General features: G+C 37.3%; 1 non-coding gene across 1 annotated transcript; it reads right to left on the bottom strand.

Moving 5' to 3' along the window:
* Nucleotides 1-12,085: 12,085 nt before the first annotated feature.
* On the bottom strand, nucleotides 12,086-12,193 carry LOC148571292 (small nucleolar RNA R71). The gene has a single exon (XR_015908525.1). It is a non-coding gene; the product is annotated as a small nucleolar RNA R71 (small nucleolar RNA).
* Between the last annotated feature and the right edge of the window lie 609 nt (nucleotides 12,194-12,802).

The following is a 12,802-nucleotide window of genomic DNA, read 5'->3' on the forward strand; positions in this document are numbered from 1 at the left end:
TCATAGGATGCAATTAAGCAAGTATTCAAGAGCATGATAAGAACCTGGAAACCAGTAAAGGAACGAACCTAAGTTGCTATGCATGAAACCCCATAAACCAAGAGCTTTACTTCTATAATAAGAACTTATTTCTCTTGTTCTTTCATTCATCATTCTTATATTTCAGTACTTGCTTAGGGACAAGCAAGCTTTAAGTTTGGTGTTGTGATGCCAGGGCATTTTGACCATTTTCACTGACCTTTTCTTTACTATTTTAGGGTAGTTTCATGCATTTTCTTAGTAAATAAGAAAGTTTTGGGTAGATATTCACTTACATCTTGATTCAAGCAAACATTGTGAACTTTACATGATTTCATGAGAATTATACATGAATTGAATGACAAATTAGATAATGCATGATCTCATGACTTGGAATAGAGCTTTAATGCACTTTAATTGCTTGATTTCAGGACAAAGGAAGCAAGGAAGAACCACATTAGTAGCCACGTTAGTCTAATTAACGTGACCACTAATGTGGAATGGGAGCTAGCTTGCAACGTTAATGAGAAAAGTGATCGCCAATAATGCCTTCGAAAGCCATTATAGCCCACGTTAGTTGCCACGTTAATTACAATAACGTGGAAGCTAACGTGGAGGAGAAGGGAAGCTCCAACGATAGTGGTAAAAGTGAATACCACTAACGTTGGAAAAAGGGCACACTTGGCCATGTTAAGATTCATGTTAATTACATTAACGTGAACTCTAACGTGAAAAGCACAAGGAATTGCCAACGTTAATGACACTCACCTTTGTCACTAACGTTGGATTAAGCCACTATTGCCCACGTTAGTTGCCACGTTAATTACATTAACGTGGAAGCTAACGTGGAGGAAGAATTAATGGACTAATGTTAGTGACACTCACCTTTGTCACTAACGTTGGAGATGGCAATCACCACCACGTTAGTGGTCATGTTAATCTAATTAACATGAACTCTAACGTGGGAAGGAGGGGCGTTTGGAGCATTAGTGACAAAGGTAAGTGTCAATAACGCTCTCGAAGCTTAGGCATGCCCACGTTAAGGGTCACGTTAGTTATACTAATGTGAACTCTAACGTGGGGAAAAGGGGCAATAAGCAACGTTATTGGAAAAGGTGAATGCGAATAACGTTTGCGAAGGACCAAGAGGCAACGTTAGTGGTCACGTTAGTGCCACTAATGTTCAAGTTAACGTGGATCATTTTTGGCTTGGAACGTTAGTGAAAAAGGTGATCGTCACTAACATTCTCGAACCCACATTTTCACTTAACGTTAACACCACTAACGTCCTAACTAACATCCATGTCTAACTCATACTTTTTCTGCAAGCAAAGTTGAGCCCACTGAAGACTGTAACTGCTTCAACTAAAGATCCAAAGGCCCATATCCAAGACTTGAAGAGCCCACTAGAAGATCAGAAGAGTAGTATATATAGGAGTAGTTTTGAACTAGTAGGCAGCTTTTGGCATTTTGGAGAACTACACTCTGTATATTTTTACTTTCTCTGCAACTTCTAGTTTGATTTTGAAAATGTACTTTTCATTTATGGTTTCCATTTCCAGAACTATGAACAACTAAACCCCTTTCATTGGGTTAGGAAGCTCTGTTGTAATTTGATGGATTAATAATAGTTGTCATTATTCTTCTTCTTTCTTTTCTCTTGATTTTACTAGAAAGCTTTCAATCTTCATCCTATTGGGTAGTTGTCTTGGAAAAGAAGCTATTCATACTTGGATCTCTTTGAAACCTCGGAAGAGGAATGAAGAGATCATGCTAGAAATGCTTTCTCATGTTGGACCAAATTGGGGTTTGGATGGATATAGTGACATATAATCCTACCAATACTTTGATTTGGGAATACATGTGGTATAATCAGTAACCATACTTCATCTCTTCTCATGAGCAATTAGACCAAGGAATTGGCTATTGATCAAAATTTGAGAGATTGGGTTGCCAAGGAATTAGAATCCAATCACTTAAGATTTCCAAGGAGATCAATGAATGCATTGATTGAGGAAGAGATGAGAATGAACTTGATCCGGAGAATACAACATCTCCTGAGCCCAATGAATCCCCCATTTCTGATCTTACCCATTCTCTTTACTTTCTGCCATTTACTTTTATGTTCATCTTTCCAAATCCCCATTTAAGATTCTACAATTTACTTTCCGTCATTTACGTTCTGTCATTTACTTTCAACAATTACATTTTCTGTTATTTACTTTTCTGCCATTTACTTTTCTTCAAATCTCAATTCCATTTCTGCTTAGCTCAACTAGAACATTCCTCTGATTAAAGTAGCTTGACCAATCAATCCCTGTTGGATTCGACCTCACTCTATTGTGAGTTTTTACTTGACGACAATTCGGTATACTTGCCGAGGGGAATTTTGTTGAGAGACAAGTTTTCATGCATCAGCAAACACTTCCGGTGAGGGTTCGATGCTCAATTCCTTGTTCCCGGCTTTCATGAGCGTTCTTATTGCAAGTCTACTTGAACTTCATTTTTATACTTGAATTGGTAGGATTCATGAATCGTCATATGACCTTAGCCCTACTTGTGCATGTATGTCTTGGAGATTGATTTACTTTTAACCAAGTAGGTAGAATCATTTTGCATTTAATTACATTCATATAGATAGATGCATTTAGGTTATTTGCATTGAATAAATGTCCATACCCCTTTTCTTATCCTTCTTGGTTTAAGCATGAGGACATGCTTGGTTTAAGTGTGGAGAGGATGATAAACCCCAGTTGGAGGGTTTATCTTGTGTCGAATTTAGAGGGTTTTATCATATTTTCCCACATTTATTCAATGAAATAGCATGGTTTTATAACTTCTCCTTTAATTGTGCTTAAGAGTGAAAACATGCTTTTGAGGTCTTAAAAAAGCTAAATTTAATTCACCTTGATTCCATTAAATACCTTTATATGTTTGTTAACTGATTTCAGATTTAGGAGGCAAAGATTGGATCAAGGGAATGAAGGAAAAGCATGTAAAAATGGAGAACTCGTGAAGAAATGAAGGAATCACAAAAGCTATCAAACCGACCTCTTCGCACTTAATCGACCATAACATGAGCTACAGAGGTCCAAATGATGCGGTTCTGGTGGTGTTGGAAAGCTAACATCCGGGGCTTTAAAATGATATAAGATTTGCCATAGTTGCATCGCGTTTAGGAGCACGCACGTGCATTGTACCTGTATGCACCGACGGTTGCACATGATTCACTTAATGCAACTCGTGGCAAGTGATTTTAGAAGCCTTGTGGGCCCAATCCAACTCATTTCTGATGCTATTTAACTCAAGAATTAAAGAGGGGTGGGGCATCTAGTTAGTTAATGAGTTTTATTTTAGTTTTATCATACTTTAGTTAGATTTAGAGAGAGAAGCTCTCTCTACTCTCTATGATTAGGATTAGGTTAGATCTAGATTAGAATTTCTTAAATCTAGGTTAATTTCATGCTTTGATTCACTTTTCCTTTTGTAATTCTTCTTCTTCTACATCTCTTCTCTCTAGTTTAGCATTTAATTCTTGTAATTCTCTACTTTTATGTTGATGCACTTTTGTTCTTCCATTTTCCTTTAATGCAATTTATGTTTTGCTTCCCTTTTTTGTTCATTTGATTTGTTATTGTTTAATTCCTTGCAATTGAGTAGTGTAGATTTACTTTTCTTGCAATTTTACTATGCTTTCCTTTTAAGCCTTCCAAGTGTTTGATAACATACTTGGTTGGATTTTAGAGTAGAATTTTATGCTCTTGGCTTGGAAAGGTAACTTAGGAACTCTTGAGTTACTAATGTCCAAGTAATTGATGATTGGGAGCCATTAACTCTAGGTCTCACTAATTGAATTGGTGGAGAGCTAGGACTTATGGACTAAGATTGATATAGCTCACTTGACTTTCCTTTACTACTAGTTAGAAGATGACTTAGTAGGATTGATCCTTGCCAATTCTCATGTTGTGGTTAGTTATAGGGATAGAGATCCTTGGCCACCAACCCTTGCCAAGACCTTTCTAGTTGTTAGTTTATTTACATTGCCATTTACATTTCATGTCTCTTATCCCAAAAACCCCAAAACATACCTCATAACCAATAACAAGACACTTTATTGCAATTCCTAGGGAGAACGACCCGAGGTTTAATACTTCGGTTAATAATTTTAGAGGTTTGTACTTGTGACAAACAAATTTTTGTATGAAAGGATTGTTGTTGGTTTAGAAACTATACTTCGACGAGATTTCAATTGTGAAATTCTATATCACATAAAAATCTGTTGATCACTACCACATTACACAAGTGATTCAGCTTCGCTTGTGTGTTTATGTCATATTACCTCCTTGATGTGGTCCTAGCTTCATAGAGGGACCTAAATTCAGCAAGGTTCCTCTGCTGCACTTGATTTTGCTCTATGATCTTATTGAGGCTGCCTTGCATTTCTCTCCAATAAAACTGTCCCTGTTGCTCTTTCATGTACTCCACACTCCCTTGGAGTTGTTGGATACTCTCTTGCATATGCTCCCATTGTTTCTGCTGCTCCCTAAGCTAAGTGATGTCTTGTTGCACGTGTTTGATGTTCCCTTGCATTTGGTGAATGTTTCCTTGCATCTCTTCCCAAGTAAATCCTTCTAGAAATTGTGCTTAGAACTGTGGAATTGATGCTGGCAGCTATGGAAATGGTGCTTGGATGAGCCCTGTGTTCCCTTGTATTTGGTGGCCCGCTTAGTTCTTGTATATGAGCCCTGTGTTCCCTGGATCTTTGTAGTGGGTTGATGGCCACCACTTTCTCCATTTTCTTGGCAGTGTTTAGTTTGTCTTGCTCAACCAATGTTTCATCAATGACCTTCTCCACTCTAGCCTCATCACATAGTCGCTGAATGATGCTTGGGAAGGCCAATTTTGTGCTATCTTTAGTGCTTTTCAGCACCCTGTGAATGTTGTTCGCTATCGTCTCCCCCACATTGATGTTCTCCCCCTTCATTATACAGTAGATTAGTATAGCCCTTTCCAAAGTAACCTCCGAAGTGTTGGAGGTGGGGTTGAGGGATCTCCTCACAAAATCTAACCATCCTCTAGCTTGAGGGCACAAGTCTCTTCTTCTCAGCTGGTTTGGCTTTCCATCTTTGTCATTAATCCACTGGACATTGATGACACAAATCTCATTTAAGATCTCTTCAAACCCAGGATCAATTTATTTCACCCTTTCTTCATAGCTTTGGGTGGGACTTGTGCGCTTTACCATCAGTATTCTATCTAGGTTGGCAGGGCGATAGTCAATACTCTTCCCCCTCACATAACTTTGGTAGTCAAATTGTTGATCAGGTTGAGGAACGGCATTGGCATAGAACTCCCTCACTAGGATTTCCACCACCTTCTTTGGTGGGTTGCACAAGAGTGCCCAACCTCTATTTTTGATTTCGATGCTGATTTTTCTATGCTCATCTCTCCCTAGTTGGAAATTGATGCACGGAAACTTGTCTCTCAAGAATTTCCCTCGGCAAGTATACCGAATTGTCATCAAGTAAAAACTCACAATAGAGTGAGGTTGAATCCCACAGGGATTGATTGGTCAATCAACTTTAACTAGAGGAATGTTCTAGTTGAGCTAAGCAGAATTTGATGTGATAGTTGCAGGAAATTAAATGGCGGGAAAGTAAATAGCAAAAAATGTAAATACTGGAAATAAAGAGCTGAATGTAAATGGAGGAAAGTAAATTGCAGAATGTTAAATGGGGATTTGGGGAGATGAGCAAAAAAGTAAATTGCAGAAATTAAAGAGAATGGGCAAGATCAGAAATGGGGAAGTCATTGGGTTTAGAAGATGTTGCATTCTCCAGATCAAGTTCATTTTCATCTCTTCCTCAATCAATGCATTCATTGATCTCCTTGGCAATTTTAGGTGATTGAATTCCAATTCCTTGGTAATTCAATCTCTCAAATCTTGATCAATAGCCAATTCCTTGGTCTAATTGCTCATGAGAAGAGATGAAGTATGGTCACTGATTATACCACATGTATTTCCAAATCAAAGTGTTGGTAGGATTATATGTCACTATATCCATCCAAACCCCAATTTGGACCAACATGAGAAAGCATTTCTAGCATGATCTCTTCATTCCTCTTCCAAGTTTCTGAAGAGATCCAAGTATGAATAGCTTCTTTTCCAAGACAACTACCCAATTGGATGAAGATTGAAAGCTTTCTAGTAAAATCAAGAGAAAAGAAAGAAGAAGAATAATGAAAACTATTATTGATCCATCAAATTACAACAAAGCTCCCTAATCCAATGAAAGGGGTTTAGTTGTTCATAGCTCTGGAAAAGGAAAACAAAGATGGAGAATGCATTCTGAAAGTAAAACTAGAAGTTGCAGAGAAAGTAAAATTATACAGAGAGTGGTTCTCCCAATCCAAAAGCTTCCCTCTAGTTCAAAACTACTCCTATATATACTACTCTTCTGCTCTTCTAGTTGGCTCTTCAAGTCTTGGGTATGGGCCTTTGGATCTTGAGTTGAAGCAGTTTGGAGTCTTCAGTGGGCTCAGCTTTACTTGCAGAGAAAGTGTGAAGTCGGCATGGATTTTAGCTAGGACGTTAGTGGTGTTAACGTTTAAGTGAAAATGTGGGTTCGAGAACGTTAGGGACAATCACCTTTTTCACTAACGTTTCTAGCCCAAGATGGTTCACGTTAACTTCAACGTTAGTGGCACTAACGTGACCACTAACGTTGCCTCTTGATCCTTTGTGAACGTTATTGGGGTTTACCTTTTACAATAACGTTGCTCTTAGCCCCCTTTTCTCACGTTAGAGTCCACGTTAGTATAACTAACGTGGCTTTTAGCATGGGCATGCCTTAGCCTCGAGAGCATTAGTGACACTTACCTTTGTCACTAACGCTCCAAACACCCCTTCTTCCCACGTTAGAGTTCACGTTACTTAGGTTAACGTGACTTCTAACGTGGTAGTGATAGCCATCTCCAACGTTAGTGACAAAGGTGAGTGTCACTAACGTTGGCTCATCATTCCTTTCCTCCACGTTAGCTTCCACGTTAATGCAATTAACGTGGCAACTAACGTGGATAATAATGGCTTAGTCCAACGTTAGTGACAAAGGTGAGTGTCACTAACGTTGGCACTTCTTTGTTCCTTCCACGTTAGAGCTCACATTAATGTACTTAACGTGACTCTTAACGTGGCTAGGTGTGCCCCTTTTTCCAACGTTAGTGGCATTCACTTTTACCACTAACATTGGAGCTTTACTTCTCTTCCACGTTAGCTTCCACGTTAACGTAGTTAACGTGGCAACTAACGTGGGCTATGATGGCTCACGAAGGCATTATTGGCGATCACTTTTCTCATTAATATTGCAAGCTAGCTCCCATTCCACGTTAGTTAGACTAACGTGGCTCTTCCTTGCTTCCTTTGTCCTGAAATCAAGCAAATAAAGTGTATCAAAGCTAGGTTCTAACCCATGAGATCATGCATCATTCATTTTATCATTCAATTCATGCATAATTCTCATAAAATCATATAAAATTCACAATGTTTGCTTGAATCAAGATGTAAGTGATTATTTACCCAAAACTTGCTTATTTCCTAAGAAAGTGCATGAAACTACCCTAAAACAATAAAGAAAAGGTCAGTGAAATAGGCCAAAATGCCCTGGCATCACAACACCAAACATAAAGCTTGCTTGTCCCTAAGCAAGTACTGGAATAAGAGAATGATGAATGAAATGACAAGAGAAATGAATCATTATTGTGGAAGTCATGTCCTTGGTTTTATGGGGGTTCATGCATAGCAACTTAGGTTCATTCCTTTATTGGCTTTCAGACCTTTACCATGTCCTGGAATACTCACTTGATTGCACCCTATGAGACTTTTATTTATTGATCCTTTTTTTCTTTTCAGGGTTTGATTGTGTTCTTTAGACTAGGTGCTTTGTAAGGGGGCGACTCTTTAAGATAAGCTTTCAGCCAGTGATGAGCGGATAATTTATACGCTTTTTAGCATTGTTTTTAGTATGCTTTTAGTAGGATCTAGTTACTTTTAGGGATGTTTTTATTAGTTTTTATGTTAAATTCACATTTTTGGACTTTACTATGAGTTTGTGTGTTTTTCTGTGATTTCAGGTATTTTCTGGCTGAAATTGTGGGACTTGAGCAAAAATCAGATTCAGAGGTTGAAAAAGGACTGCTGATGCTGTTGGATTCTGACCTCCCTGCACTCAAAGTAGATTTTCTGGAGCTACGAAACTCAAAATGGCGGGCTTCTAATTGCGTTGGAAAGTAGACATCCAGAGCTTTCCAGCAATATATAATAGTCCATACTTTGGCCGAGTTTAGATGACGTAAATGGGCGTTGAACGCTAGTTCTACGTTGCAGTCTGGAGTTAAACGCCAGAAACACGTCAAAAGCCAGAGTTGAACGCCAGAAATACGTTACAAACTGGCGTTCAACTCCAAAAGAAGCCTCTGCACGTGGAAAGCTAAAGCTCAGCCCAAGCACACACCAAGTGGGCCCCGGAAGTGGATTTACGCATCAATTACTTACTTCTGTAAACCCTAGTAAATAGTTTAGTATAAATAGGACTTTTTACTATTGTATTAGACATCTTGGGAAGATCCTGGATTGTATTTTTGATCCTGTGATCACGTTTGAGGGCTGGCCATTCGGCCATGCCTGGACCTTCATCACTTATGTATTTTTAACGGTAGAGTTTCTACACTTCATAGATTAAGGTGTGGAGCTCTGCTATTCCTCATGAATCAATACAAAGTACTACTATTTTTCTATTCAATTCAACTTGTTCCACTTCTAAGATATTCATTCGCACTTCAACATGAATGTGATGAACGTGACAATCATCATCATTCCCCTACGAACGCGTGCCTGACAACCACTTCTGTTCCACCTTAGATTGAATGATTATCTCTTGGATCTCTTAATCAGAATCTTCGTGGTGTAAGCTAAATTGATGGCGGCATTCATGAGAATCCGGAAAGTCTAAACCTTGTCTGTGGTATTCTGAGTAGGATTCTGCGATTGAATAACTGTGACGAACTTTAAACTCACGAGTGCTGGCCGTAGTAACAGACGCAAAAGGAGGGTGAATCCTATTCCAGTATGATCGAGAACCTCAGATGATTAGCCGTGCTGTGACAGAGCATTTGGACCATTTCCACAAGAGGATAGGATGCAGCCATTGACCACAGTGATGCCTCCAGATGATTAGCCATGCAGTGACAGCGCATCGGACCATTTTCACAGAGAGGATGAAAAGTAGGCATTGACAATGGTGATGTCCTTACATAAAGCCAACCATAGAAAGGAGTAGGACTGATTGGATGAAGACAGCAGGAAAGCAGAAGTTCAGAGGGACGAAAGCATCTCTATATATTTATCTGAAATTCTCACCAATGATATACATAAGTATTTCTATCTTTATTCTCTGTTTATTTATTATTATTTTCGAAAACTCCATAACTATTTGATATCCGCCTGACTGAGATCTACAAGATGACCATAGCTTGCTTCATACCAACAATCTCCGTGGGATCGACCCTTACTCACGTAAGGTTTATTACTTGGACGACCCAGTGCACTTGCTGGTTAGTTGTATCGAAGTTGTGAATGAAAAACAATTTATTAAGACGTGCGTACAGAGTTTTTGTCGCCGTTGCCTGAGATCACAATTTCGTGCACCAAGTTTTTGGCGCTGTTGCCGGGGATTGTTCGAGTTTGGACAACTGACGATTCATCTTGTTGCTTAGATTGGGTAATTTTCTTCTTATTTTCAAAATAAAGTTTTCAAAAAAAAATTTTCAAAATTCTTTCAAAAATTTCTCATCTGTTTTCGAAAATTATTCTAACATTTTTTTAAGAATGAATTCTAGTGTTTCATGAAACATGTTGAAGCCTGACTGGCTGTAAAGACATGTCTAAATTTATTTGGACTGGGGCTTCCAACCCAACATTATCAAGAGCAAGCTAGTTGTTGCTAATCCACCTGCTGCTGTTCCAGATCCACCTGATTTACATGCTAAAGCTTGAGTGGCTATTAAGCCATGTCTAACCCTCAGATTGGAGCTTTAAACTAAGAGTGCAAGATTTCTGGAATTCATATTAAAAATTTTGGAATCCTTATTTTTCTTTTTCACATTAATTTTCGAAAAATCCAAAAAAAAATCATAAAATCATAAAAATAAAAAATATTTTGTGTTTCTTGTTTGAGTCTTGAGTCACTTTCAAGTTTGGTGTCAATTGCATTCATGCATTGCATTCATCATGATCTTCAAGTTGTTCTTGGCCAGTCTTCTTGTTTGATCCTCATATTTTCTTGTTTTGAGTCTTTTCTTGTTTTTTATATGCATTCTTGCATTCATAGTGTCTATACATGAAAAATTTCTAAGTTTGGTGTCTTGCATGTTTTCTTTGCATTGAAAATTTTTCAAAAATATGTTCTTGATGTTCATCATGATCTTCAAAGTGTTCTTGGTGTTCATCTTGACATTCATAGCATTCTTGCATACATTCATTGTTTTGATCCAAAATTTTCATGCATTGCATCATTTTCATGTTTTTCTCTTTCATCATTAAAAATTCAAAAATCAAAAAAATATCTTTCCCTTTTTCACTCATAAATTTCGAAAATTTGAGTTGACTTTTTCAAAACTTTTTAAAACTTAGTTGTTTTTTATGAGTCAAATCAAATTTTCAATTTAAAAATCTTATCTTTTTCAAAATCTTTTTCAAAAATCATATCTTTTTCACTTTTCTTATTTATTTTCGAAAATTTTTAAAATATTTTTCAAAAATCTTTTTCTTATCTTTACCTCCTAATTTTCGAAAATAACATCATCAATTAATGTTTTGATTCAAAAATTTCAAGTTTGTTACTTGCTTGCTAAGAAAGATTCAAACTTTAAGTTCTAGAATCATATCTTGTGATTTCTTGTGAATCAAGTCATTAATTGTGATTCTAAAAATCAAATCTTTTTCAAAAACTAATTTCAATCATATCTTTTCAAAAATATCTTCTTATCTTATCTTTTTCAAAAATTTTATTTTAAAATATCTTTTCCAACTTATTATCTTCTTATCTTTTCAAAAATTGATTTTCAAAATTTGTTTCAACTAATTAACTAACTTTTTGTTTGTTTCTTATCTTTTTCAAAACTACCTAACTAACTCTCTCTCTCTAATTTTCGAAAATATCTTCCCTCTTTTTCAAAAATTCTTTTTAATTAACTAATTGTTTCAAATTTTAATTTTAATTTTCGAAAATCACTAACCATTTTTCAAAAATAATTTTCGAAATTCCTCTTTCTTTCTCATCTCCTTCTATTTATTTATTCATCTACTAACACTTCTCTCCCATCCAAAAATTCGAACAATACCTCCCTCTCTGTGTTCGAGTTTTTTTCTTCCCTTCTTTACATTACATTCTTTTCTTCTTCTACTCACACAGGGGAACCTCTATACCTGGGTAAAAAGGATCCCTATTATTATTATTTTTCTGTTCCCTCTTTTTCATATGAGCAGGAGCAAGGACAAGAATATTCTTGTTGAAACAGATCCAGAACCTGAAAGGACTCTGAAGAGGAAACTAAGAGAAGCTAAATTACAACAATCCAGCAAGCACCTTTCAGAAATTTTTGAACAAGAGGAGGAGATGGCAGCCGAAAATAATAATAATGCAACGAGGATGCTTGGTGACTTTACTGCACCTAATTCTAATTTACATGGAAGAAGCATCTCCATCCTCACCATTAAAGCAAACAATTTTGAGCTGAAACCTCAATTAGTTTCTCTGATGTAGCAGAACTGCAAGTTCCATGGACTTCCATCTGAAGATCCTTTTCAGTTTTTAACTGAATTCTTGTAGATCTGTGATACTGTTAAGACTAATGGAGTAGATCCTGAAGTCTACAGGCTCATGCTTTTCCCGTTTGCTGTAAGAGACAGAGCTAGAATATGTTGGACTCTCAGCCCAAAGATAGCCTGAACTCTTGGGATAAGCTGGTCACGGCTTTCTTAGCCAAGTTCTTTCCTCCTCAAAAGCTGAGCAAGCTTAGAGTGGATGTTCAAACCTTCAGACAGAAAGAAGGTGAATCCCTCTATGAAGCTTGGGAGAGATAGAAGCAACTGACCAAAAAGTGTCCTTCTGACATGCTTTCAGAATGGACCATCCTGGATATATTCTATGATGGTCTGTCTGAATTAGCTAAGATGTCATTGGATACTTCTGCAGGTGGATCCATTCACCTAAAGAAAACGCCTGCAGAAGCTCAAGAACTCATTGACATGGTTGCTAATAACCAGTTTATGTACACTTCTGAGAGGAATCCTGTGAGTAATGGGACACCTCAGAAGAAGGGAGTTCTTGAAATTCATACTCTGAATCCCATATTGGCTCAGAAAAAAATATTGACTAAGCAAGTCAATATGATTTCTCAGAGTCTGAATGGAATGCAAGCTGCATCCAACAGTACTTGAGAGGCATCTGCTGAAGAAGAAGCTTATGATCCTGAAAACCCTGCAATAGCACAGGTGAATTACATGGGTGAACCCTATGGAAACACCTATAATCCCTCATGGAGAAATCACCCAAATCTCTCATGGAAGGATCAACAAAAGCCTCAACAAGGCTTTAATAATGGTGGAAGAAATAGGTTTAACAATAGTAAACCTTTTCCATCATCCACTCAGCAAAAGACAGAAAACTCTGAACAAAATACCTCTAATTTAGCAAACTTAGTCTCTGATCTATCTAAGGCCATTGTA

This window comes from Arachis ipaensis, chromosome B3 (assembly GCF_059453495.1).
Source record: "Arachis ipaensis isolate K30076 ecotype BB chromosome B3, ASM5945349v1, whole genome shotgun sequence".
NCBI classification, from domain to species: Eukaryota; Viridiplantae; Streptophyta; class Magnoliopsida; order Fabales; family Fabaceae; genus Arachis; species Arachis ipaensis.